General features: G+C 37.9%; 1 protein-coding gene and 4 long non-coding RNA genes across 5 annotated transcripts in view; all 5 read left to right on the top strand.

Moving 5' to 3' along the window:
• The window catches only part of LOC116732480 (Fc receptor-like protein 5), a 126,088-nt gene that overhangs the window by 62,132 nt on the left and 36,125 nt on the right, over positions 1–27,831 (top strand). The gene's annotated exons all lie outside the window — the stretch shown is intronic.
• LOC116732510 (uncharacterized) lies at positions 7,294–8,762 on the top strand. The gene is made up of 3 exons (XR_004341805.1): positions 7,294–7,314; positions 7,692–7,745; positions 8,014–8,762. It is a non-coding gene; the product is annotated as an uncharacterized LOC116732510 (long non-coding RNA).
• Positions 12,536–15,382, top strand: LOC116732516 (uncharacterized). The gene is made up of 3 exons (XR_004341812.1): positions 12,536–12,662; positions 12,844–12,876; positions 14,990–15,382. It is a non-coding gene; the product is annotated as an uncharacterized LOC116732516 (long non-coding RNA).
• Positions 22,094–22,521, top strand: LOC116732514 (uncharacterized). Its single transcript, XR_004341810.1, has 3 exons — positions 22,094–22,202; positions 22,340–22,355; positions 22,437–22,521. It is a non-coding gene; the product is annotated as an uncharacterized LOC116732514 (long non-coding RNA).
• LOC116732512 (uncharacterized) lies at positions 25,345–25,726 on the top strand. Its single transcript, XR_004341808.1, has 2 exons — positions 25,345–25,554; positions 25,622–25,726. It is a non-coding gene; the product is annotated as an uncharacterized LOC116732512 (long non-coding RNA).

Genomic DNA, 27,831 nt, shown 5'->3' with positions numbered 1-27,831 from the left:
GTTTACAGGGTTTTACTAGCAAATATCAATATTTAATGAAATATTTCTATCTGTGTGTAAGTATGTTTATACTTTCACGAATATCAAAAACTGAGAATCAACTTTTACTGCAGGTTACAATGAGTAGCTGCATTTCCATGACAAATGTGAACAAATCTTTGTCCATGTTCTGCTATGCTAAGCTCATTCACATGACAAGTTATTAAAAATCAGTGACTTGTGTAAACAGTTACATGAAATGTATTCATTATTCATGGCGCTAGCGCTCATCATCTCTCAGTCATCAGAGGAAAGTTTTACTCCAACACTAGAAATTTAATTCAAAATAACATTTTTGTGACCATCTCTCTCTCTCTCTCCAGCGTTTCCCCCTGAGCATGTCCTCTCTGTGTCTCCATCATGGCCGAATCCTGGAGCCCCAGTGACTCTGAGCTGTGAGGGTTTGGAGCTTCAATCAGCAGGATGGAGGTTCTTCTGGTATAAAGCTGTTCCTGATCCATCCAGCAGATACTACAGCGCTGAGCTGCTGCCTGGCAGCACCAATGGGACTGAGCAGAACTCCTTCATCATTAATGGACCGACTCACACAGCAGGATTTGTGTGCAGAGCAGGAAGAGGAGAACCAAAGTTTTACACTGATTACAGTGAACCAATGTTTGTCTGGTCTGCAGGTCAGTTTATTTTTGTTTTTTCATTTTGGATTTTTATTCCACAATTTGCATTGCATTTTTGATGAGCTCAGGTTTCTAGTTAATGTTGTGAATAATGTATTGTGTTCCTCCTGTTTTTTGTGTTGTTTTATTAATAGTGGTAAACACACCACTCAGTTAAGTTAGAGAAGATGATGAATAAAAAGCTGAGACTATTCTGATAACAATAACAAAACAATGTGTTGTTGAAGCTATGAAATACTGATGAATGTAATCCTCAGTCATTGGCCTAATTTCACCTGAATGTATCTCTTTTCCAAGTTTTGCACATATTAGGCAAAGAATTAACTTTTGACTCTGGTTAAATAGTTGGTGCACATAGTTTTGGAAATAGAAAAATAAATAAAAAATAAGATGGAAGCAGCAATCGCCTAATGTTGTTCCTTAGGGAGTGTCTAATGGTATAATGAGTTTAGCTGTCAACGTGACAAAATTATTTAGCTTTCTGCTAAAAGACAGTGATGAAGAGAAGAACAACCAGAATACAGCAAAGTGTTGATGGAGACGGACCAGAAGCAATAAAGAGAATGTTAACGTCTGGAACCACTAGGGGGTGCTGTGGTGCATGGGTAAGCTGCAATAACATGAAGAAGAAGCTGACTGAGCAGCCGGTTACCTGAGAGAACTTATATTAGTATGTTGTTTTATTTTCAGTCGCTTTGGTTGTTATGTGTACTTAGTGTTTTAGTAGTGTTTTACACTAGAAGAAAAATATGGTGTGATATTCTTAAATCTTCATTAATTTATTTTTATTTCTATTGGTACATGCATTTATAAACAACACTGAGTCTCTTGGAATTGCTTTGACGTTCATTAAGCTCTGATTTTTAGACTTCAAATTCAATAACAGGTTGAAAATTCTTGTCGTTCTTCACTATTTATAATAAATGAAGGAGAACCTCACTGCTTTTTTCTGTTAGCGTAGGTCCATGGCTACTCAACTGCTTGTTTTCTACATGGAAGCACAATTTTATGATTTGGTTCAACATGTGATTCATAAATGTGTTAATTGTTTGGGTTCCTCTGCATTTATATTTTTTGATGTGGTGAAAAATTTTGGTTACATCTGAAACCATTGTACCTTAAATATTTAAATGATATTATTTAAGTGCTATTTGGAAGTTTGATTAACTCTGAATTATTTGCAGAAATATTTGATAGAAGATTGTAAGTTTTTTAAATTTCCTTCCCTTTTGACATTTAAAGGTCAAAACCTTGGAGTCATTTTTGACTATTTCTATTTTAACTACCATAAAGTAACAAAGTAGCAGATTATCACTGCAGCAGTTTATTGTTATTAATATTTAGCAAAGCTGATAGTTTTTATATTTTTTATTTCAGTTTTGTTACCTCAAAGCTCTGAAACTCTGACATTGTGGACTCTTTTCTCACTTAAAAAAATTATGTCAACAACTTTAATAATATAAAATTTTATTTGAGTTAACACTTTTCTTTCTTTCTGTTTTTGGTGTCTTTGGTTTTACCTTCCCTACTGTAATGTCTGTAAACCACTAATCTTTTTACAGTTTATTTTACAATCACAGCTCAATAATGAACATTGTTTTTTACACTTTTTCAACACTAAGAAAAATTATTTTCTTGTTTTCAGACTCTCATCCAGCAGCTTCTCTCTCAGTGAGTCCTGACAGAGTTCAACATTTAATGTATCAGCCTGTCACAATGAAATGTGGTGGGAACGACACCAAGTGGAGAATGAGGAGGTTTACAGAATCAACCAGTCCATCATACGTTCAGTGCTCCTACTGGGGAAAGATGGATGGATCCTCATGTACCATTAACAGACTGGAGGATCACAGTGGAGTTTACTGGTGTGAGTCTGGATCTGGAGAATTCAGCAACGCAGTCAACATCACTGTACAGGGTAGGTTATGATTCATGGTGTTTTTAATTTTTCCAGTGTTTTAAACATTATTTATATTTCATCATACCTGAAAATACTGTAAACAACCCGTAGCAACCTAGTGATTCCTGAATTGTGCCCTCTTCATAAATTTAAAACATGAATAAAGAAAAATTAAGTGGTAAACATATGCAGCGGATGGGTGTTAAAAGTTTTTCCTTCAAAACTGAGCAGCTTCTTTCTCTGACTGTTTCGTAAACATCTGCTCCAGTAAGTAAAAGGTGAGTCATTTGCTTTTTGAACAGAAACATAAAATGTGGTTAAATTTAATAATATGCATTGTGTAAATGTGTGGAGCCCCCTAGAGGCCATGGGGCTCCATACAAATCAGCACAGAATACTGTGCTGATTAGTAAATATGGCTTAGTTGAATACTGTAAGCATTTCTTATGGTGGCCTTTGTACTTTCAGTTATAATAAAAGGGTTAGGGTAAGAGTAGGGTTAGGTTTTTCTATGCATGTTAATATCTCCTTCTAAAATATCTGAAATTTGATTTATTTTTCTTTTGGATCAACAGGCACCACAAACCTGTGAGATAAATAGAAACTTTCCATAGGAAGGATAAAAATACATCTAAATTATTTGGACTATTTCTGAGTTATTATCGTGGCTAATCAGTCATCTGATGGTTTTGATTGTGTCTATTTTGTGTCTGAATGGTTTAAAGGTCCGTTTTCATGTGCAGTTCCATCTCAATGCAGACATAAGCATGCAGTGAATAAATCCATTTTCAGTCAGTTTTTTGCACCAAAGAGTTAAGAATAAATGCTAAGACTCTTTAAATGTGAATACATTTGAATTTTTAAATTGACATTTGTGACTGTATACAACGGGAACCAGCAATTATTGCAGTAAGCATATTGCCAGGGAACGCAACACTTATAACGCTCAACAGTCCTTGATATTCGATTGTTTTACAGATGATTATGATGATGTTATCCTGGTGAGCCCTGTTCATCCTGTGACTGAAGGAGATCCTGTTACTCTGAGCTGCAGAGATAAAGAACAAAATCTTCTCTCCAATGTGTTTTTCTATCATAATAATAAACTCATCAATAATGATGGCAGAGGGGAGCTGAATATCTCTGCAGTGTCAAAGTCAGATGAAGGTTTCTACAAATGTCAACATTCAGGAAAAGAGTCACCAAGGAGCTGGATGTCTGTTAGAGGTGAGGAGGATTAAAACTTTTCTTGATTTTTTTAATTTTGTAAACAATTTTTTCAGGGAAAAGATAAACAGAGTCATTGATGTGCCTTAAATCTTGTCTTTCACCACAAATATAGCAGGTAGAAAAGTAACAAAAAGCAAAATAAGTTTCCTAGCAGCTTGTTCTTGATAATGTTAACATTCTTCCAAAATATGTAAGAACGATATATTACTGTGTTAGGAATGAATGAAATTCCTCTGGTTGCTCTAAAAAGACACAGTGGCACAAACTTGTTTTTCAGTCATTGTCGGGGTAAAAATGTTTTTTTATGTTCAATGTTTCTTATTTCCAGTAACTGTATCCAGTCCTGTCAGCTCTTCGTTTCCTGCGATGTTGATCGTTAGACCAGTGGTTGGATTCATTCTTGGGTTCATTCTTGGTTATCACTTGCGGTTGATGTTGTGCTGCAAACAGTCCAAGGGTGAATATGCAGCAACTTGGATGCTTCAGTTTCAAATGTTTTAAATTTCTTTAGATGATTTGACAAAACAGAGGAACAAAAAAAGAAAAACAGTTTTGCACTATAATGCATCAAATTGTCATTTTTTCCATCCACAGGTTTATGGTGCTTCAGGTCAGTACTCTTTAATTTACTTTCCTCTGATTCTTCCATCCGTTTTGTATTTATTTCAGTATAACTTTTTGCATAATTTAGGTCAGAGGTCAGCAGTCAGAGCTCGACCACAAATCAAGGACCCAACCAGACAGAGAGCCAAGTTTACAGCTCTCTGCTACACGGTTAGTAACCTTGATTTATATTTTATATAAGTTCCCTAAAAATGTGATTCAAGATTATTTCATTTTCAATAGTCATTTATCAAAGACCTAAAACAGCCACACAGTAAGATATGAAAGCAATGCTCAATACATCTGCTACAGAAAACATGCTGCCCTCATGTGTGGGATGTTCTCTAACTTTTAAACAGCAGCAAGAAAAAAAAAAACATTTTAATATTCTTTGTTTTAATAACATGGACATGGGGACATGGAGTCTGAGTGGACCGTGTTCCGTGCCTCCATTGTCGAGGCGGCCGATCGGAGCTGTGGCCGCAAGGTTGTCGGTGCCTGTCGCGGCGGCAACCCTTGAACCCGCTGGTGGACACCTTCGGTGAGGGATGCCGTCAGGCTGAAGAAGGAGTCCTATCGGGCCTTTTTGGCCTGTGGGACTCCGGAAGCAGCTGATGGGTACCGGCGGGCGAAGCGGCATGCGGCTCGGGCGGTTGCTGAGGCAAAAACCCGGGCGTGGGAGGAGTTTGGAGAGGCCATGGAGAAAGACTTCCGTACGGCTTCGAGGCGATTCTGGTCCACCATCCGGCGTCTCAGGGGGGGGAAGCGGTGCAGCACCAACACTGTTTATAGTGGGGATGGTGTGCTGCTGACCTCTACTCGGGACGTTGTGGGCCGGTGGGCAGAGTACTTCGAAGACCTCCTCAATCCCACCAACATGCCTTCCACTGAGGAAGCGGAGCCTGGGGACTCTGGGTTGGGCTCTCCAATCTCTGGGGGCGAGGTCGCCGAGGTGGTTAAAAAGCTCCTCGGTGGCAGGGCCCCGGGGGTGGATGAGATCCGCCCGGAGTTCCTTAAGGCTCTGGATGTTGTAGGGTTGTGTTGGTTGACGCGACTCTGCAATGTCGCATGGACATCGGGGGCAGTTCCCCTGGATTGGCAGACTGGGGTGGTGGTCCCCCTGTTCAAAAAGGGGGACCGGAGGGTGTGCTCCAATTATAGAGGGGTCACACTCTTAAGCCTCCCTGGCAAGGTCTATTCAGGAGTCCTGGAGAGGAGGGTCCGTCGGATAGTCGAACCTCGGATTCAGGAAGAGCAGTGTGGTTTTCGTCCTGGTCGTGGAACGCTGGACCAGCTCTACACCCTCGGCAGGGTCCTGGAGGGTGCATGGGAGTTCGCCCAACCAGTCTACATGTGTTTTGTGGACTTGGAGAAGGCGTTCGACCGTGTCCCTCGGGGAGCCCTGTGGGGGGTTCTCCGGGAGTATGGGGTACCGGGCCCTTTGATACGGGCTGTCAGGTCCCTTTATGACCGGTGTCAGAGTCTGGTCCGCATTGCCGGCAGTAAGTCGGGCTCGTTTCCGGTGAGAGTTGGACTCCGCCAGGGCTGCCCTTTGTCACCGATTCTGTTCATCACTTTCATGGACAGAATTTCTAGGCGCAGCCAAGGTGTTGAGGGGATCCGATTTGGTGGCCTTAGGATCTCATCTCTGCTTTTTGCAGACGATGTGGTCCTTTTGGCTTCATCAGATCGTGATCTGCAGCTCTCGCTGGAGCGGTTCGCAGCCGAGTGTGAAGCGGCCGGGATGAGGATCAGTGCCTCCAAATCCGAGGCCATGGTCTTGAGCCGGAAAAGGGTAGAGTGCCTTCTCCGGGTCAGGGGGGGTGTCCTGCCCCAAGTGGAGGAGTTTAAGTATCTCGGGATCTTGTTCACGAATGGGGGAAGAAGGGAGCGGGAGATCGACAGGCGGATTGGCGCAGCGTCTGCTGTCAAGCGGGCGCTGTACCGGTCCGTCGTGGTGAAGAGAGAGCTGAGCCAAAAAGCGAAGCTCTCGATTTACCGGTCGATCTACGTTCCCACCCTCATCTATGGTCATGAGCTTTGGGTCATGACCGAAAGAACGAGATCGCGGATACAAGCGGCCGAAATGGGTTTTCTCCGTAGGGTGGCTGGGCTCTCCCTTAGAGATAGGGTGAGAAGCTCAGTCATCCGGGAGGGACTCAGAGTAGAGCCGCTGCTCCTTCACATCGAGAGGAGCCAGTTGAGGTGGCTCGGGCATCTGGTCAGGATGCCTCCTGGACGCCTCCCTGGTGAGGTGTTCCGGGCACGTCCCACCGGGAGGAGGCCCCGGGGAAGACCCAGGACACGCTGGAGGGACTATGTCTCTCGGCTGGCCTGGGAACGCCTCGGGATTCCCCCGGAGGAGCTAGAAGAAGTGGCTGGGGAGAGGGAAGTCTGGGCCTCCCTTCTGAAGCTGCTACCCCCGCGACCCGACCTCGGATAAGCGGAAGAAGATGGATGGATGGATGGATGGATGTTTTAATAAATGTGTCATACTTGTGGCAGATAACACTAAAGAAGACATCACATTGAAAACATGCAAAAAATGAAAAAAAGGTTTTAAAATCCCAAATGCAGATTATTCTACTCTTGACATTGTCATTGCTCTGCAGGTGATGCTTCTGAATACGAGTCAATCCAACCAGCCACTATGAACAGTAAGTTAAACTCCTTGAAGAACGTCGAGATGCAGCAACTGACTGATTTTAGTAGTAAGATTGCCAGGGTCTGAAATTAAAATCCAAAATATTTCGGAAACAGATTAAATCCAAGCTCTCATTTAAGAAGATTAAGGCTTTAAAAATGATCATTCCTCCAAAACATCAAAAACAAATGAATATATTCAGGCGTTGACACGTTTCCCACAGTGTTCCTGTAGAACATTGTGCATAAAAACAGAAACTACAGGTAAGTTTGTTCAGCTCCAGCAGTCAATGTTTTCACTGAAATGTGTCGTCATGCCAACAGCACTGCAGATCATTACATCCCATCATGCAGGTCAGACAATCATCTGCCCTTTACTACAACTAGAAACCAGCAGAATATGTCAGATCAGAGAACCAGCTAAGGACTTTTAGGGTTCTGGATACCTGCTCGACTTTCATTGACGTTAATATTTTTTTTAGAAATGTTGCTTAACAATCGCCCCAAAAGTTAAGGTGATTTGATATAACTTAGAAATGCTGAGCTAATGTAACTTTTTATTATTTATATTCAAACCCAGCTACACCTGCTACAGACGATTGTTCTCTGGTCAAAATCCTGAGGTTTCTTTTTTGTTTTAGAAACCACTGAAAGCTAAAGCAAAACGTAAAAACGGAGAGAAAAACAACATAAAGGTAGGAGAAAGCTGTATTGAGATGAATTAGTAAAATTGAATCTGCTTCTGTATAATTTATACTAGATAATTTGCTAGATGTGCATTTTATTGTCTTTGTATTGGATTTCCTCTATCACTGTAAAATGTTGCTGCTACATGGTAATAAACAGTAAAATGTTCATATTTGACACCATTTGCAGTAGCAGCTTTGTTATTAATGCTGTTATTACCAATGGTTAAAAAAAACATGAATATGTTTGATCTGACGCTTTTCTCTTTCTCTACAGGAAAGTGGAGCCGTGCAGCAACCGATGGAGAAGTTTATTCTGAAATGAGATCAAGAATGCCTCTGGATAAAAACGTTATCACAATGTAAAAATGTCAGGATTGGGTTTTCTCTGTGTTGATTTGAGTTTTTCTGTGTGTTGGTTTCGGGTTTCTGTGTCTTGAGTCTCCGTGTTGTCCTGTCGACCCCTTGGTTGTTCCCAGGTGTGTCTCGTTCCCTGATTACCCTCTGTGTGTTTAATCCCACCTGTGTTCCTTGTTCCTCGTCGGGTCCTTGTCTAATCGGTCTAGTTGTCGAGTCAAGTTTGACGTTTTGTCTCCCGTCTGTTATTCATTAGTTCCAGTTGTCAGCATTATTCTTCTGCTCATCTGTGCTGCCTGGATTATTGTGTTTTTGGATCATTAAATCATTTTTCTCACCCAACAATCTGGGTTCATCACATATTCTCACCACCTTACACTGCAACACATGACAAAAGAAAAAGAAAAAAATCTCCTATTTTTATGCATCTGTGAAGAATTTTTACTAACAAACATTTAATGAAACTGGAAAACAAAAGCTAGATATGCGCAAAAGTTGAAACGGATCAATTTAAAGTTTTGTGTGGATTCAAAGCGTGCTGTATTATATGCAAATGTCCTTTAAACTCTTTCACTTTTCAGGGGCAACGATGTTATTGCTGCATTTAAAAGGACATTTAAGTTTAATATTTTCAGTGTCTGTTGAGTTTAGCAAAGGAAACGTCTCTTAACAATGACATTCATTTCTACATTTTTGATCCAGATGTTTTAAGCTTTGTTTATTTTATATGCATCCATAAAAAAACATAACTTGGATAGAAATATATTTGTATGTTTTTCTGTTTTTAATTTGTCTTTTTTCTTAACCGTTTTATTTCTACCAGCAAACTTTTAGTGGTGATTTTTCTATGCATGACTGTCACATCATTGAACTTCAATAAAACAAAAGTGACTCAATGTTTGTGCAATCCATAATCTCTTTTTTTCTGCAAGATTTGCTGAGTTGCTGCCAAATATTAAGGTTTTGTTTGAAGTAATGATTATTTTAGTTTTAACTCTGTTTCTTAATAATCGTGTTACAGACTGCAGTTACTCTTAAATGAATCTTTAGTATTTCTACAGGGGGTTTTACTCTGACATGTAAATATTTCCAGTCAAAAGAAACATGGTAAAATTGAAAGTTGCATCAAATCAAATTTTTCTGGGAATTTTTATTTAGTTTTTAATAATTACTGTCCGTCTGCAGTAATCGTCCCACAAAAGTTTAATTTGTGTGCATATTTGTCACTTCTAATGGCTACAATTAGTTAAACAATTAATTTAACATACATTAAATTAAACAATACATTGCTCCATCCATTGCTAACAATATATTTTTAAAAAGCTGTGAATGAATGGCTTTAATTAAAATAAGTTGTTTTTATAAAGTTGTTTAATTATTCATGTTGCCTTCATTTCAGACCAACGCGAAGTTTAGACCATTGAACCACAAGAGGGCGCCAGATAATCCTTACAAATACAAGAAAGACGTCATCGGTGCAAAATCCTCCAGAAAAGATCAGCAACCATGAATAAATGGTAAAATACACATATAGATTACAGGTATGCAAAAATATTGACTTATTAGCCTAATCAGTCATTATTATGCTCATTATTAGGTCAATTGTGAACATTTAAGTCATGTTTTGAAAGTAAAAATAGATTTTTCTTTATATTAATTGAATTGTAACATCATCAACCACTAGGGGGCTCTATATCACATATGTGAGAAATAGAAAAATAAACAGTTTTTATTGTCCAGCAAAGTGGGACATTCAGGTGTAACAGATATAAATGTTCACACAAAAAGTTCTTGAAGCATTAAAACAATATATAAAAAACAAGATTAACAACAATAGTAATAAAAGACTGTAAAAGACAAACATGAAAAATAAGGTGCCGTTACTAGAAATAGAAATATTGTACTCATGATTGAACGGATGTGCAACTGAGTCGTGTCACTTTCTGTGCATGTGTGTTCAACATACATGCACAGTATTTACAACAGAACATTAGTGCAGAAATGTTATTTAAAATGAGTAAAAACAGAGTGGATTGTAGAAATGCCAGCATTTGTGCAAAGACATTGATCTTGTTGGAAGCAGTGATGGTTATAAAGTTTAAAAGCTTCTGAGAGTTTGGATCTACAGTAACTCTCCTTTGTGCATTAAGGGTGCAGCAGTTTGTCACTGAAGGAGCTCTACAGCTCAGCTGCAGTTATTTCAGGCTTTTAACTTCATGCTCTGGTTTTTGTTCCTGTTGATACACAGAATGATGCTGCTAACACCTTTTCTTTTTTTTTATAACTACACCGACAGCAGACTGGGGCTGGATGGCTGAACAAGTTTTAGTCCAGTTGCCCCACAATGTGGAAGAACTGGACTCAAATCTGGGATTTTTATACATGGAGTTTCTTCCCATGAATCATGGATTCTCTCCAGGTAATCTGGTTTCCTCTGATAGTTCTAATATGAGTTTTTTTCTTTTTTATGTGGATCTCAGATATTTTGAGATGTGTTTAGGGTGAACGTCACCCCTCTCCTCTAGAGATAGACACCAGCGCCCCTTGTGGGACCAGTGGTGAAGGGAAAGTTGAACTCTCTAACTCGGCTTAATCTTATTCATTTCTATTATTTCTCAAAAAAACTTGATAAATCATCATTTTATTTTACTCAGCTCTCTCACTGGTCTTCAAAGTAAGTGCGAAGTCTGAAGTGAAGAAACGCTGGATCACTTTCGCTTCACAGTAAACGTCCTGAGTGTCTGGGTCATGAGTCCATGTGGAGTTTCATCCTCTGAACTCAGAAGAGACATTTGGTCAGCATCGTATCATCAGACACACATGGCTTTTAATAAGCGCAGAGCTGGAAGAAAATGTGAAATTCCAGATATTATGGTAATTGGGCAATTTACTAAAAGATGTATTCTGACTTTTTACTACACCTCACATTCAAACAAATTACTTCCTTGTTTGTCGACTTGTACTTGTCTGTGTATTCTCAACATTGATGTCTGCCTCCGATGGTCAGATCCATACTGTGCCTTTTGGTGATTACAAAATTGAGGAAATAAAACACTTGAAGCTAAATGTGCTCAATCATTTAGTTTAGTTTTAGTTCTGTTTTCTGGCAATACATTCATCTGGCAGCAATTACGATAATTTATTCTAAGGCTGTATAAAGACGTTGCTTTAGAAATATCTTATGCTTGATTCATTTCATTTTTAACTTCTTTCAAGCCGTGTTGAGTTGAGCAAAAAGACTCTGGCAACGTTTCACACTTTTTTAATACCCGTTATTTACTTCTTCACAGCAGAGCTGCTATGTGGATGTGATAAAGACGACAGATCTCAGAAAAATGCTTCTACATGCATAATAAGGAACTTGTATGTTTGCACATGAACAAGTTTCCACAATTCAAAAGAGAAATATTTTGCTCCACAAGCCTTGAACGAATACTATATTCGTTCTGCCTGACATTTGTTTATTCTTCTGCAATTTTCTGAGCCAGAGTGTTAAAAACAAAGACGTTAATTAGAAATTGTTACAACTGGATATTGATCCTAATCACAGGATCAATATGAAGCCCTCGATCCAGTAGGAGCAATTTCAGTTTTGTCCTTGCTGTGGAAAACGCTCCAGAAAACAACTGGAATGTTTTTAACAGTTTTTTCGCCCTCTGTGACCTTTTACCCCAAAGGCTTCATTTAACAAAAGCAACAGATTACAAGTTTTTTGGTGGTTCTGCAAGGACTTCTTCAAAATATTCCCACTTGTGGTTTGTTGTTAGACTCTCTGTTGCCTGGTGATTCTCACCACTGACCTCATGTTGGTCATAGTGGGTCAGCTCCAGTCCTCAACAGCCGGAGTCCTGCCAGGTTTAGATAACTCTCTGGTCCAAATGATCTAGCTAACTCTTTAGCATGTCAAAGCCATGCACAGGCCTGCTGATGAGGCTTTATTTGATCCAGGTGTTTTTTACCCAGGGAGAGAACTAAATCATGCCGGATACCGGACCCTGAGGACCGACTTTGGACACCCCTGTTGTGCCATTTACAGGTCTGGTGGAGATTTTATTTTATGTGGTGTTGGGTGTTTTGTGTGGGTGGGACTTTAGTCACTGTTTTCAGTTGTAGAGAATAAGACCTGGAAGCATCTGCAGTTAATAACTATGACAACAGAACAAACCTTTAAAACCTCATTAGACTTAACCTCTTAGTTGGGGAGTCAAATGGTGCAAAGAGTTTGTTCAAAGACATTTGTATTAAAATAATGTCTGTGCAGGTGGCCCGTCCCTTAAAAATGAAGAGCAAAAATATATTCGGTTGCTGCGGTGGACAGGAAATTTAAATCTAACACTTCACTGTGTTGACTGTGTGAGTCAAAGCTGCTCCTGCATACTTTATGAACGCTGAGTAAAAGGGAAGGAAACAGGTACATTACAGAATGACAGTTTTTAGTGCCTTAAATGCAGCTTCTTCTTTTGTTTTTAGTACTTTAGCGAGAGCAAAGTGCAGCTGCTCCAATTAGCTGTGCAGCAGGTCTGGAAGTGAACATGGGGGAAACTTTACTCTGCAGACTGGGCTTCTTTTGTAAGTAAATTACTGGATTTCACTTCACTGTTTTGATACAATTATTGTTCAGGGTGGGGAAAGCAGCTCGTTGCTATTTTAGACGATCTTTCTTATAATTGTGAAGTTAGTCGAGAACAAACTGTGAAACATTTCAAAATCGTAAGAAGACTTGAAAATGATCAAATCTTGTTCATTGCAGTGTTGTGGTCCCTCTGCTGTGGAAATCCTGAAGGTAAGAAACATGTTCTTTATGTTAGCATGAATCATGGTAACAATACATATGTCAGGAAAAACATAAATCTGACTTTTGTTTTCAGTCCTGTGCAAGTTTACACAGAACATGAACCAGTTCTAAATTTGGTGAGCAGAAGTTAAGATTGTATTTATCTTTTTCCATGATAGATAAATAGATTCTATCATGGAGATAGAATGTATTTATTCTACATATAGAATAAATACATTCACATATTCATCTATGATGTCATGACCAGAACATTTTACAAACTGGCATTTGGCAACTTATTTACTCTTGTGTATTTCTCTCCGGGTTTCGTATTAATTTGGACAAGTTTCAATCAGAGAGCCTTTATTCAGATATTTTACTGCTTTAGCTGCAGGGTGAGAGGTAGGACATCAAATTAAGCTCAGTGATTTAATTGCTGTCACCATCTTAATCATTTTAGTTCATAAAGTCCTCACTGATATCTTTGCTGATTTTTAGCCATACTTCCATGTATGTTTTAAGAAAACAGTCACAAACTTAATTTCTCCACTTTCTTCAGGTTTATCTGACTCACACTGATACAGAGTTGAAACTGGTTGATAAAGTCTGAAGAATCTGCAAAGGCTGAAGTGTCAAGTCTGCACTGTTCAGTTGAGAGCAGAAGTTAACAAACACTGAATAAAAAGACACATAGACATTTTTTCCTCATTGTCTCAAGTTAAATCAGATCAAACTTCTCTTGTTTTAGTTTAGCTAGAATTAAGTTGCTTCTATTTGGGGTTGCACAATGGTGCAATTGGTAGCACTGTTGCCTTGCATCAAGAAGGTCCTGGTCGATTCCCGGCCCGTGGTCTTTCTGCATGGAGATTGCATTGCTCCCTGTGCAAGCATGGGTTCTCTCCGGGTACTCCTGCTTCCTCACACAGTCTAAAAACATGACTGTCAGGTTAATTGGTCTCTCTAAATTCTCCCTAAGTGTGAGTATGCATGTTTGTTTGCCCTGCGACAGACTGGCAACCTGTCCAGGGTGAACCCTGCCTCTCGCCTGAAAGTTAGCTGGAGAACGGCACCAGCACCTCCCGACCCACTACAGACAAGGGTGTAAGAAAATGGATGGATGGATCAATCCATCCATGTATGGCTTCTATTGGTTAATGCCAGAAAATGTGTGTTAGGGTTAGGGCTTGGTTCATCAGGACCAGCATGACTTTATTCCTAATGGCCTCAAAATAGTCTTGCTGCTGATGACCCTGTTGCCTGCTCATCACTGTTTCAAACTTGGTCCACTTGACTGTCTGCAAAATAACTTTTAAGAAGTGTAGAAATACCTCTGGCAGCAAAACCATCCAGACTGAAACCCCTAAGGCAGCAAAACCTGGCAGTGTTATTAACCATCATCAAATTGAAAATTTGTTGAATTTTAGCATTGTAATAATAAAAACATTTTCTTGTTTTGTTCAATTTTATTTTTATTATCACACTTTTAAGTAACTAATGTTTGTATGAACAGTTTCCATTAAACCTGCTGTGATCCAACATCCCAAATGGACTAAGATATACAAAGATGAGCAAGTTACTCTGACATGTGAGATCCAGGGAGGCGGAGGAGCTGAGTGGACGTACAAATGGAGACCAACCAATACAAACTCTCCAATGACAAATGAATTGAGGATTATTCCAGCTATCAGTGGAAATTACAGCTGCTGAGCTGAAAGAGACGATAATAAAACAGAATGGAGTGAAGCCCTCAGACTGACAGTGTCAAATGAGTTAGAATACAAATCTACACAACTTAAACAAGAAAACTGAACCAGAACCAGGTCATGTTCTGATGGTTTTTGCTTAAATCCAACAGCAGATGAACCCAGAGTCAAACTGACAGCAGTCAGAACAATCATACCAGCAGGGGGCAGCATAACACTGAGCTGCTCTGTGGACGAATCTGATGACTGGAAGTTTGACTGGTTCAGAAATGATCAACAATATTCTGTAGATCAGTTCAGAGGAAACAGTGAACCATGCAGCTTAATTCTTATAGATCCACAATCTAAGAGAATTAAGCATTTTCCCTTTTTTGCTCAATATAAGTTTCTGTCTTCTGACTGAATATTATTCATTTTAGTGTCTGGGCCGACTGTGAACCAGCATCCCAGCTGGCCTCTTGTATTCAGAGGAGAGACGGTCACTCTGAGATGTGAGATGCAGGATGATGAAGGAACTCAGTGGACGTATGAATGGAGTCCAAGCAACAGAAAATCTCCAACATCCAATGAATACAAGATCAGCAGAGTCTCTGAGTCTGACAGTAGGAGCTACAGGTGTTTGGCTAGTAAAGGCGATCAGAGATCAGGCTGGAGCTCTGAATTTAAACTGACAGTGAACTGTAAGTCTGACAGAAACATCCTCATTCACACAATCCTAGAACACCAGACAACATTTTTGGATGCAAAACTTCTCACATCTGCTTTAGTTCTCATGTTAAATGGTAAATCAGAAATAATTTGTAACAGTTTTAGGCTATTTTATCTTAGCCTGGCCATTGCCTTCAGTTAATCTCAGTTCTAATCTCTCTTCAGTGCTCTGTCTGGGCTTTCTCCCATTGACTTGGATTTTCTCTGGTAGAATTTCTACCGGGCCAATCAGTGAACAGAAGAAGTTCTGAACGATGATGTCGATTTTCTGCGTTGTTTTAGAAATGTACTCTGTCTGTAGTTTTAGCAATGGAAGCAGAGGAAGTGAAGGAAGCCGTTCAGTCGGTTCTAGTCACGCTTCCAAATTCGGGTTCTTGAAAGAATAGTTCTTAACATTTTTTTTAATCATTTAAATTGATTGGGAACAAATTCTATATTTCAACAATAACTTGGCCAGGAAGCGTTAAACATCAAACAGCATAAGTGACTCAGAAGTTAAAGTTTGATTGATCTGAACAGATTGTTTCCTCAAACAAGCCACTTTCTAAAGGTTGTCTTGTTTCTGTTTGTTTCAACCAGCAAATCGACCCAAAGCCTCAGTAAAAGCAAGTGCTAACATCATACCAGCAGGGGGCAGTGTAACACTGACCTGCTTTATAAACATCGGTGTTGGCTGGAAGTTTGACTGGTTCAGACTGGAGTCCAAGTCTTCTACTGCTCAGCCCATCAGAACCAATGAATCGGATGGAGTCCTCTCCATCTCAGAGGGAGGAGAGTACAGCTGCAGAGGAGGAAGAGGAGATCCAGTTTTCTATACTGAAACCAGCAGAGAGGTCACTATTCAGAAAACAGGTAAACTTGTCTTTACTGTGAAATGAAACATCATTAATGCTTCTTTGTTCATCAGTGGTGTTAAAAACATTATGACTCCAGTGCGATGATCATCATCTGTAACTCCATCTAATGACGCCTGAAAGCAGAAAATTTGCTCCTGTTCATGTTGTCAGATATTTAAGCCAGACTATGAATTTCTATGTTGATATTAATGTAGGAGGATTTACTGCAGCAACGTTTGTCTGTTTGATGGAGAAACTGTCACAAATGTGATTATGTAATGAATACAGTCCAACATTCTGGCTGTATGCCAGTAATTTATAGGAAGTGCATGTTATATGTCTAATACTGCTATGTTTTGCTTTATCGTTCTCTACCAGTTATCATTTTATTTTGTCACTTATAATGAGAGATATTAGACACCTACTGTTGAAGACAGATGTTCACATTCACTGGATCAAAAGTCATTAAAATTGTTTTCTCAGTGAATTAAGTTAAATCAACATTTTCTTATTTTAGGTCAATTAGAACGACCAAAATTATTTCTATTTGCTAAATAATAATAATAAAAAAATGTAGTGAGCATATTTGAGATGTTTTTTGTAGTTATCTTTGAATTAAGAAATGTATTTATCTTTTTTCAGTATCGTGGATAATTGTCTTTAAACTGTCTGGTTTGGGTCAAACCTTTTGTGTTTCCCTCCACAAACTTCTGATAGTTTAAATGACACATTTGAGTTAATTGAAGACACACCTGTGGGTGTGTTTTAGGGCCACACCTGAACCTCACTGCTTTCATGTTTGACATGATTGAAGCGTCAAAAGCTACAAAAAAATAATAATAATAAAGAATCCTCCAAAAGATATTTTTGCTAAGTTTTCTGGCATTTAGCAAATAGAAATAATTTTGTTAATTGTAACTAAATTAAAAACCAGAAAAGTTTGGTCTGATTTGATTTCAGATGTTGGTAAATAATGTGTATGTGTCTCTTTATTTGGTGTATGGAAATATCTGATCTCTATTACTTATGTGATCAGTTCCCATTATACCAACTGTGATCCAACATCCCAGTTGGGCCCAGATCTACAGAGGAGAGAGAGTCACTCTGAGATGTGAGATCCAGGATGATGGAGGAACTCAGTGGACGTATGAATGGAAACCAACCAATAGAAACTCTTCAACATCCAGTGAATTCATGGTCACTGCTGATAACAGTGGATATTATAAATGCAGAGGAAGAAGAGACAGTTTCACCTTAACAAAGTGGGGAGTCATCACATTAACAGTGTTCTGTGAGTTCACCATGTATAAACTATGTATACAGGGTTTTACTAGCACATATCAATATTTAATGAAATATTTCTGTATGTGTGTAAGTATGTTTATACTTTCACTCATATCAAAAACTGAGAATCAACTTTTACTGCAGGTTACAATGAGTAGCTGCATTTCCATGACAAATGTGAACAAGTCTTTTTCCATATTCTGCTATGCTAAGCTCATTCACATGACAAGTCATTAAAAATCAGTGACTTGTGTAAACAGTTACATGAAATGTATTCATAATTCAGTCATGGCGCTAGCGCTCATCATCTCTCAGTCATCAGAGGAAAGTTTTACTCCAACACTAGAAATTTAATTCAAAATAGCATTTTTGTGACGATCTCTCTCTCTCTCTCTCTCCAGCACCCAAACCTCAGCCTGTCCTCTCTGTGTCTCCATCATGGCCGAATCCTGGAGCCCCAGTGACTCTGAGCTGTGAGGGTTTGGAGCTTCAATCAGCAGGATGGAGGTTCTTCTGGTATAAAACTGTTCCTGCTATATCCAGCAGTACCTACAGCATTGAGCTGCTGCCTGGCAGCACGATTGGGACTGAGCAGAACTCCTTCATCATTAATGGACCGACTCACACAGCAGGATTTGTGTGCAGAGCAGGAAGAGGAGAACCAAAGTTTTACACTTTTTTCAGTGAACCAATGTTTGTCTGGTCTGCAGGTCAGTTTGTTTTTGTTCTTTCATCTTGGATTTTTATTCCACAATTTGCATTGCACTTTTGATGAGCTCAGGTTTCTAGTTAATGTTGTGAATAATGTATTGTGTTCCTCCTGTTTAATGTGTTGTTTTATTAATAGTGGTAAACACACCACTCAGTTAAGTTAGAGAAGATGATGAATAAAAAGCTGAGACTATTCTGATAACAATAACAAAACAATGTGTTGTTGAAGCTATGAAATACTGATGAATGTAATCCTCAGTCATTGGCCTAATTTCACCTGAATGTATCTCTTTTCAAAGTTTTGCACATCTTTGACAAATAATTAGCTTTTGACTCTGGTTAAATAGTTGGTGCACATAGTTTTGGAAAAAGAAAAAATAAGATGGAAGCAGCAATCTCCTAATGTTGTTCCTTAGGGAGTGTCTAATGGTAGAATGAGTTTAGCTGTCAACGTGACAAAATTATTTAGCTTTCTGCTAAAAGACAGTGATGAAGAGAAGAACAACCAGAATACAGCAAAGTGTTGATGGAGACGGACCAGAAGCAATAAAGAGAATGTTAACGTCTGGAACCACTAGGGGGTGCTGTGGTGCATGGGTAAGCTGCAATAACATGAAGAAGAAGCTGACTGAGCAGCCGGTTACCTGAGAGAACTTATATTAGTATGTTGTTTTATTTTCAGTCGCTTTGGTTGTTATGTGTACTTAGTGTTTTTGTAGTGTTTTACACTAGAAGAAAAATATTGTGTGATGTTTTTAAATCTTCATTATTTTATTATTTTATTTTATTTCTATTCACACATGCATTTATAAACAACATTGAGTCTCTTGGAATTGCTTTGACATTCATTAAGCTCTGATTTTTTAAACTTCAAATTCAATAACAAGTTGAAAATTCTTGTCGTCCTTCACTATTTATAATAAATGAAGGAGAACCTCACTGCTTTTTTCTGTTAGCGTAGGTCCATGGCTACTCAACTGCTTGTTTTCTACATGGATGCACGATTTTATGATTTGGTTTAACATGTGATTCATAAATGGGTTAATTGTTTGGGTTCATCTGCATTTATATTTTTTGATGTGGTGAAAAATTTTGGTTACATCTGAAACCATTGTACCTTAAATATTTAAATATTATTTAAGTGCTATTTGGAAGTTTGATTAACTCTGAATTATTTGCAGAAATATTTGATAGAAGATTGTAAGTTTTTTAAATTTCCTTCCCTTTTGACATTTAAAGGTCAAAACCTTGTAGTCATTTTTGATCATTTCTATTTTAACTACCATAAAGTAACAAAGTAGCAGATTATCACTGCAGCAGTTTACTGTTATTAATATTTAGCAAAGCTGATAGTTTTTATATTTTTTATTTCAGTTTTGTTACCTCAAAGCTCTGAAACTCTGACATTGTGGACTCTTTTCTCACTTAAAAAAAGATAACTTTAATATCAAATATTATTTGAGTTAACATATACAGTATTTTCTTTCTTTTGTTGTTGTTTTTGGTGTCTTTGGTTTTACCTTCCCTACTGTAATGTCTGTAAACCACTAATCTTTTAGCAGTTTATTTTACAATCACAGCTCAATAATGAACATTGTTTTTTACATTTTTTCAACACTAAGAAAAATTCTGTAAAATTATTTTCTTGTTTTCAGACTCTCATCCAGCAGCTTCTCTCTCAGTGAGTCCTGACAGAGTTCAACATTTAATTAATCAGCCTGTCACAATGAAATGTGGTGGGAACGACACCAAGTGGAGGATGAGGAGGTTTACAGAATCAACCAGTCCATCATACATTCAGTGCTCCAACTGGGGGATGATGCATGGATCCTCATGTACCATTAACAGACTGGAGGATCACAGTGGAGTTTACTGGTGTGAGTCTGGATCTGGAGAATTCAGCAACGCAGTCAACATCACTGTACAGGGTAGGTTATGATTCATTCTGTTTTTACTTTTTCCAGTGTTTTAAACATTATTTATATTTCATCATACCTGAAAATACTGTAAACAACCCATAGCAACCTAGTGATTCCTGAATTGTGCCCTCTTCATAAATTTAAAACATGAATACAAAAAAATTAAGTGGTAAACATTTGCAGCGGATGGGTGTTAAAAGTTTTTCCTTCAAAACTGAGCAGCTTCTTTCTCTGACTGTTTCGTAAACATCTGCTCCAGTAAGTAAAAGGTGAGTCAGTTGCTTTTTGAACAGAAACATAAAATGTGGTTAAATTTAATAATATGCATTGTGTAAATGTGTGGAGCCCCCTAGAGGCCATGGGGCTCCATACAAATCAGCACAGAATACTTTGCTGATTAGTAAATATGGCTTAGTTGAATACTGTAAGCATTTCTTATGGTGGCCTTTGTACTTTCAGTTATAATAAAAGGCTTTCGTCAGGTTTTTCTATGATGTTAATATCTCCTTCTAAAATATCTGAAATTTTATTTATTTTTCTTTTGGATCAAAAGGCACCACAAACCTGTGAGATAAACAGAAACTTTCCGTAAGAAGGACAAAAATAAAAATACATCTAAACTATTTGTACTATTTCTGAGTTATTATCGTGGACAAATCAGTCATCTGACGGTTTTGATTGTGTCTCTTGTGTTGGTAGTCTGAATGGTTTAAAGGTCCGTTTTCATGTGCAGTTCCATCTCAATGCAGACATAAGCATGCAGTGAATAAATCCATTTTCAGTCAGTTTTTTGCACCAAAGAGTTAAGAATAAATGCTAAGACTCTTTAAATGTGTATACATTTAAATTTTTAAGTTGACATTTGTGACTGTATACAAAAGGAACCAGCATTTATTGCAGTAAGCACATTGCGAGGGAACGCAACACTTATAACGCAAGAGAAAAGATTTGTTCCAAGTCCCATCTGGGGCTCTGTACAAGTGAACATTGTTGCAAATCCATAAGGCATGCTAACAGTCCACAACCATTTCTTCCATAATCTATTGTGTTGTCTATCACTGAATTCTGGATGAGAATAAATCAATCTGTGGAGAAATGATAAGATTATTCCCTATACTTTCTAATTTCATGAAGATTAAAAATGAGTGACCAATGACCTGCACACATTTGTTTTAAAACCTAAGACTTCTCATCTTAGTCATCACTGAAAACTTTCAGTAATCAATCACAAATGTATTCGTATCATCAACAATTAAGAGCAACTGCTGCATTAACGTGCGTCTATTTTAGTCGCTTATGCAAAAACAGCCAAGATTTTATTTCTGAGAATGTAAAGATTACTGTTTTCGGTCAAATTTGAACCACACATACTCTGATAAAACCAACTTTAAAAATACTTCTTCATAATGCAACTTTTTCTAAATGTCAACAACAATTAATTGCTCAACAGTCCGTGATATTCTGATTGTTTTACAGATGATTATTATGATGATGTTATCCTGGTGAGCCCTGTTCATCCTGTGACTGAAGGAGATCCTGTTACTCTGAACTGCAGAGATAAAGAACAAAATCTTCTCTCCAATGTGTTTTTCTATCACAATGATAAACTCATCAACAATGACGGCAGAGGGGAGCTGAATATCTCTGCAGTGTCAAAGTCAGATGAAGGTTTCTACAAATGTCAACATTCAGGAGAAGAGTCACCAAGGAGCTGGATGTCTGTTAGAGGTGAGGAGGATTAAAACTTTTCATGATTTCTTATTTTGTAAACAATTTTTTCAGGGAAAAGATAAACAGAGTCATTGATTTGCCTTAAATCTTGTCTTTCACCACAAATATAGCAGGTAGAAAAGTGACAAAAAGCAAAATAAGTTTCCTAGCAGCTTGTTCTTGATATTGTTGACATTCTTCCAAAATATGTAAGAACGATATATTATTGTGTTAGGAATGAATGAAATTCCTCTGGTTGCTCTAAAAAGACACAGTGGCACAAACTTGTTTTTCAGTCATTGTCGGGGTAAAAATGTTTTCTTATGTTCAATGTTTCTTATTTCCAGTAACTGTATCCAGTCCTGTCAGCTCTTCTTTTCCTGTGATGTTGATCGTTGGACTAGTTGTTGGATTCATTCTTGGTTTTCTCCTGCTGTTGATGTTGTGCTGCAAACAGTCCAAGGGTGAATATGCAGCAACTTCGATGCTTCAGTTTCAAATGTTTTAAATTTCTTTAGATGATTTGACAAAACAGAGGAACAAAAAAAGAAAAACAGTTTTGCACTATAATGCATCAAATTGTCTTTTTTTCCATCCACAGGTTTATGGTGCTTCAGGTCAGTACTCTTTAATTTACTTTCCTCTGATTCTTCCATCCGTTTTGTATTTATTTCAGTATAACTTTTTGCATAATTTAGGTCAGAGGTCAGCAGTCAGAGCTCGACCACAAATCAAGGATCCAACCAGACAGAGAGCCAAGTTTACAGCTCTCTGCTACACGGTTAGTAACCTTGATTTATATTTTATATAAGTTCCCTAAAAATGTGATTCAAGAGGATTTCATTTTCAATATTCATTTATCAAAGACCTTAAACAGCCACACTGGACATTATTCTGAGAAACACAGAAAAAGTTCAACATTATTTACATCTGATTCAACCGGAGCTGGTGTTAAAATGTAACCTGCAAAAATCCTGAACATGATTAGGATTTTTCTACAGTCCAACACAGTAACATATGAAAGCAATGCTCAATACATCTGCTACAGAAAACAAGCTGCCCTCATGTGTGGGATGTTTTCTAACTTTTAAACGTCGAGATGCAGCAACTGACTGATTTTAGTAGTAAGATTGCCAGGGTCTGAAATTTAAATCCAAAATATTTCGAAAACAAATTAAATCCAAGCTCTCATTTAAGAAGATTAAGGCTTTAAAAATGATCATTCCTCCAAAACATCAAAAACAAATGAATATATTCAGACGTTGACACGTTTCCCACAGTGTTCCTGTAGAACATTGTGGAAATCAGGATCAGCATCGTGGTACATCAGCAGCTAGAATAAAGTAGTTATGTTTAAATGTAATTAATTTTTTTTACCTTAATTATACATCATTTTGTTTTTGTTGATGATTCGTCGTATTAACAGGGAGTTCTGATGACCCAGAGGACGATTCTGTGTACAGCTGCATAAAAACACAAACTACAGGTAAGTTTGTTCAGCTCCAGCAGTCAATGTTTTCACTGAAATGTGTCGTCATGCCAACAGCACTGCAGATCATTACATCCCATCATGCAGGTCAGACAATCATCTGCCCTTTACTACAACTAGAAACCAGCAGAATATGTCAGATCAGAGAACCAGCAAAGGACTTTTAGGGTTCTGGATACCTGCCCGACTTTCATTGACGTTAATATTTTTTTTTTTAGAAATGTTGCTTAACAATCGCCCCAAAAGTTAAGATGATTTGATATAACTTAGAAATGCTGAGCTAATGTAACTTTTTATTATTTATATTCAAACCCAGCTACACCTGCTACAGACGATTGTTCTCTGGTCAAAATCCTGAGGTTTCTTTTTTGTTTTAGAAACCACTGAAAGCTAAAGCAAAACGTAAAAACGGAGAGAAAAACAACATAAAGGTAGGAGAAAGCTGTATTGAGATGAATTAGTAAAATTGAATCTGCTTCTGTATAATTTATACTAAATAATTTGCTAGATGTGCAATTTATTGTCTTTGTATTGGATTTCCTCTATCACTGTAAAATGTTGCTGCTACATGGTAATAAACAGTAAAATGTTAATATTTGACACCATTTGCAGTAGCAGCTTTGTTATTAATGCTGTTATTACCAATGGTTAAAAAAACATGAATATGTTTGATCTGACGCTTTTCTCTTTCTCTACAGGAAAGTGGAGCCGTGCAGCAACCGATGGAGAAGTTTATTCTGAAATGAGATCAAGAATGCCTCTGGATAAAAACGTTATCACAATGTAAAAATGTCAGGATTGGGTTTTCTCTGTGTTGATTTGAGTTTTTCTGTGTGTTGGTTTCGGGTTTCTGTGTCTTGAGTCTCCGTGTTGTCCTGTCGACCCCTTGGTTGTTCCCAGGTGTGTCTCGTTCCCTGATTACCCTCTGTGTGTTTAATCCCACCTGTGTTCCTTGTTCCTCGTCGGGTCCTTGTCTAATCGGTCTAGTTGTCGAGTCAAGTTTGACGTTTTGTCTCCCGTCTGTTATTCATTAGTTCCAGTTGTCAGCATTATTCTTCTGCTCATCTGTGCTGCCTGGATTATTGTGTTTTTGGATCATTAAATCATTATTCTCACCCAACAATCTGGGTTCATCACATATTCTCACCACCTTACACTGCAACACATGACAAAACAAAAAAATCTCCTATTTTTATGCATCTGTGAAGAATTTTTACTAACAAACATTTAATGAAACTGGAAAACAAAAGCTAGATATGCGCGAAAGTTGAAACGGATCAATTTAAAGTTTTGGGTGGATTCAAAGCATGCTGTATTATATGTAAATGTTCTTTAAACTCTTTCACTTTTCAGGTGCAACGATGTTATTGCTGCATTTAAAAGGACATTTAAGTCTGATATTTTCACAGTGTCTGTTGAGTTTAGCAAAGGAAGCATCTCTTAACAATGACTTTCATTTCTACATTTTTGATACAGATGTTTTAAGCTTTGTTTATTTTATATGCATCCATAAAAAAACATAACTTGGATATAATTAATTAACATACATTAAATTAAACAATACATTGCTCCATCCATTGCTAACAATATATTTTTAAAAAGCTGTGAATGAATGGCTTTAATTAAAATAAGTTGTTTTTATAAAGTTGTTTAATTATTCATGTTGCCTTCATTTCAGACCAAGGCGAAGTTTAGACCAATGAACCACAAGAGGGCGCCAGATAATCCTTACAAATACAAGAAAGACGTTATCGGTGCAAAATCCTCCAGAAAAGATCAGCAACCATGAATAAATGGTAAAATACACATATAGATTACAGGTATGCAAAAATAATGAGTTATTAGACTAATCAGTCACTATTATGCTCATTATTAGGTCAATTGTCAACATTTAGGTAATTTTTTAAAAGTAAAAATAGATTTTTTTTATTATTAATAACTTAATTGTAACATCATGAGCCACTAGGGGGCTCTATATCACATATGTGAGAAATAGAAAAATAAACAGTTTTTATTGTCCATTTTTATTGTGTAACAGACTATTTAAAGTAAATTAAGAATTTTCTAAATTAAGTATGAAACAGATTGTTTATGGATGTTTGTCTGTTTTGATTAGCATTTTTGTTGTTTTTTTTTTCTTTTATTTGATGGTATTTACACTTTGTAATGTTTTGGGTTTTTTTTGTTGTACCTCTTGGGCTGCCGTAATTAATGAGGGCGGGCCCTTTAAAAGCTGGTAGAATCGTTGCGTCAATCAATGACTTGAACTGTCAAGCTGAGTAGCATGACGAAATCAACAATTAGTGTTCCCCAGTGAAAGCAGCGAGGTACGTTTTGTTTTGTTGTTTGTATTGTAAGTTTATGTTTGTATTTTAATATTTGTATATGTTTTAGTTTTCACGGTGACTGTGGTGATTCTGAATCACCCGAAGAAAAATAAAAACGCTAAATTCACCCGTCGAGACTGGCTGGTTAATTCAACTGCTGGGGAGCTGCTACAGTGGGACATTCAGGTGTAACAGATATAAATGTTCACACAAAAAGTTCTTGAAGCATTAAAACAATATATAAAAACAAGATTAACAACAATAGTAATAAAAGACTGTAAAAGACAAACATGAAAAATAAGGTGCCGTTACTAGAAATAGAAATATTGTACTCATGATTGAACGGATGTGCAACTGAGTCGTATCACTTTTTGTGCATGTGTGTTCAACATACATGCACAGTATTTACAACAGAACATTAGTGCAGAAATGTTATTTAAAATGAGTAAAAACAGAGTGGATTGTAGAAATGCCAGCATTTCTGCAAAGACATTGATCTTGTTGGAAGCAGTGATGGTTATAAAGTTTAAAAGCTTCTGAGAGTTTGGATCTACAGTAACTCTCCTTTGTGCATTAAGGGTGCAGCAGTTTGTCACTGAAGGAGCTCTACAGCTCAGCTGCAGTTATTTCAGGCTTTTAACTTCACACTCTGGTTTTTGTTCCTGTTGATACACAGAATGATGCTGCTAACACCTTTTCTTTTTTTTTTATAACTACGCCGACAGCAGACTGGGGCTGGATGGCTGAACAAGTTTTAGCCCAGTTGCCCCACAGCGTGGAAGAACTGGACTCAAATCTGGGATTTTTATGCATGGAGTTTCTTCCCATGAATCATGGATTCTCTCCAGGTAATCTGGTTTCCTCTGATAGTTCTAATATGAGTTGTTTTCTTTTTTATGTGGATCTCAGAAATTTTGAGATGTGTTTAGGGTGAACGTCAGCCCTCTCCTCTAGAGATAGACACCAGCGCCCCTTGTGGGACCAGCGGTGAAGGGAAAGTTGAACTCTCTAACTCGGCCCAGTTAATCTTATTCATTTCTATTATTTCTCAAAAAAACTTGATAAATCATCATTTTATTTTACTCAGCTCTCTCACTGGTTTTCAAAGTAAGTGCGAAGTCTGATGTGAAGAAACGCTGGATCACTTTCGCTTCACAGTAAACGTCCTGAGTGTCTGGGTCATGAGTCCATGTGGAGTTTCATCCTCTGAACTCAGAAGAGACATTTGGTCAGCATCGTATCATCAGACACACATGGCTTTTAATAAGCGCAGAGCTGGAAGAAAATGTGAAATTCCAGATATTATGGGTAATTGGGCAATTTACTAAAAAGATATATTCTGACTTTTTACTACACCTCACATTCAAACAATTTACTTCCTTGTTTGTCGACTTGTACTTGTCTGTGTATTCTCAACATTGATGTCTGCCTCCGATGGTCAGATCCATACTGTGCCTTTTGGTGATTACGTTTTGATTTCTGAGAACTTATTAATGCAAAGAACCAACAAAAATAAGGAACATGATATACAAAGTATGAATATTTCTGGCCAAGAATTTGCTGGTGTCAGCATTTCCTCTTTGTGTGGTTTTATGGAAACGTTGTTTTGCACACTGAGTGTCACAGCTTGAGCTCTGCCCCCCCAGCCAACCCTGAATGTATCATCTATCCTGTCCTGCTGCCTATACATCTTACCTGTTCTCACCTGCCACATTGTCTGCTGCTCTGCCTCAACTTTCCAGCCATCTTGTCTCCCAGTGGTTTGCCGACATTCTTGTCATTTGACCTGAGCTGTTTCTGACTTGGCCTCTTACTTCTTTCTTGGGTTGTTTTGAGGTGCTTGACCCCTGTTCTCTCTCCGATTAGTCTTTTGGGTTCTGGATTTGTCAACAGGTGTTGATGCTCATATCCGATTTTTCATTTATTTATTTATTTTTTGCACGGTCATTTAGATACAAATTGAACTCGACCACAATGACATTTCTGAGTGAGCGGTTCACGACCCGCTTTTGCAGAAGAAGCGCATTGTTTACGGAAGTAACGGCGCGCTTGTACGTTGACACGTGTATCTATCGATTTTACCGTTTATTCAGAAAGTATTGTCACAAGTTCACTCAACACGGAGGAAGCTAATAAAAATCAAACACATCTAATAGCAGTGGCTTTTTGAGGAGCCTTGACTGAAACTCGGATGTGTAGCCAGAGGTAAGAGACGTGTGAATGACATGTGATGCTTTTCAGTGACACAAGTTTGGCTCATAAATTCAATATCATAAG

The sequence above is a fragment of the Xiphophorus hellerii genome, chromosome 14 (assembly GCF_003331165.1).
Source record: "Xiphophorus hellerii strain 12219 chromosome 14, Xiphophorus_hellerii-4.1, whole genome shotgun sequence".
NCBI classification, from domain to species: Eukaryota; Metazoa; Chordata; class Actinopteri; order Cyprinodontiformes; family Poeciliidae; genus Xiphophorus; species Xiphophorus hellerii.
This window is presented reverse-complemented; position numbering and strand designations above follow the sequence as displayed.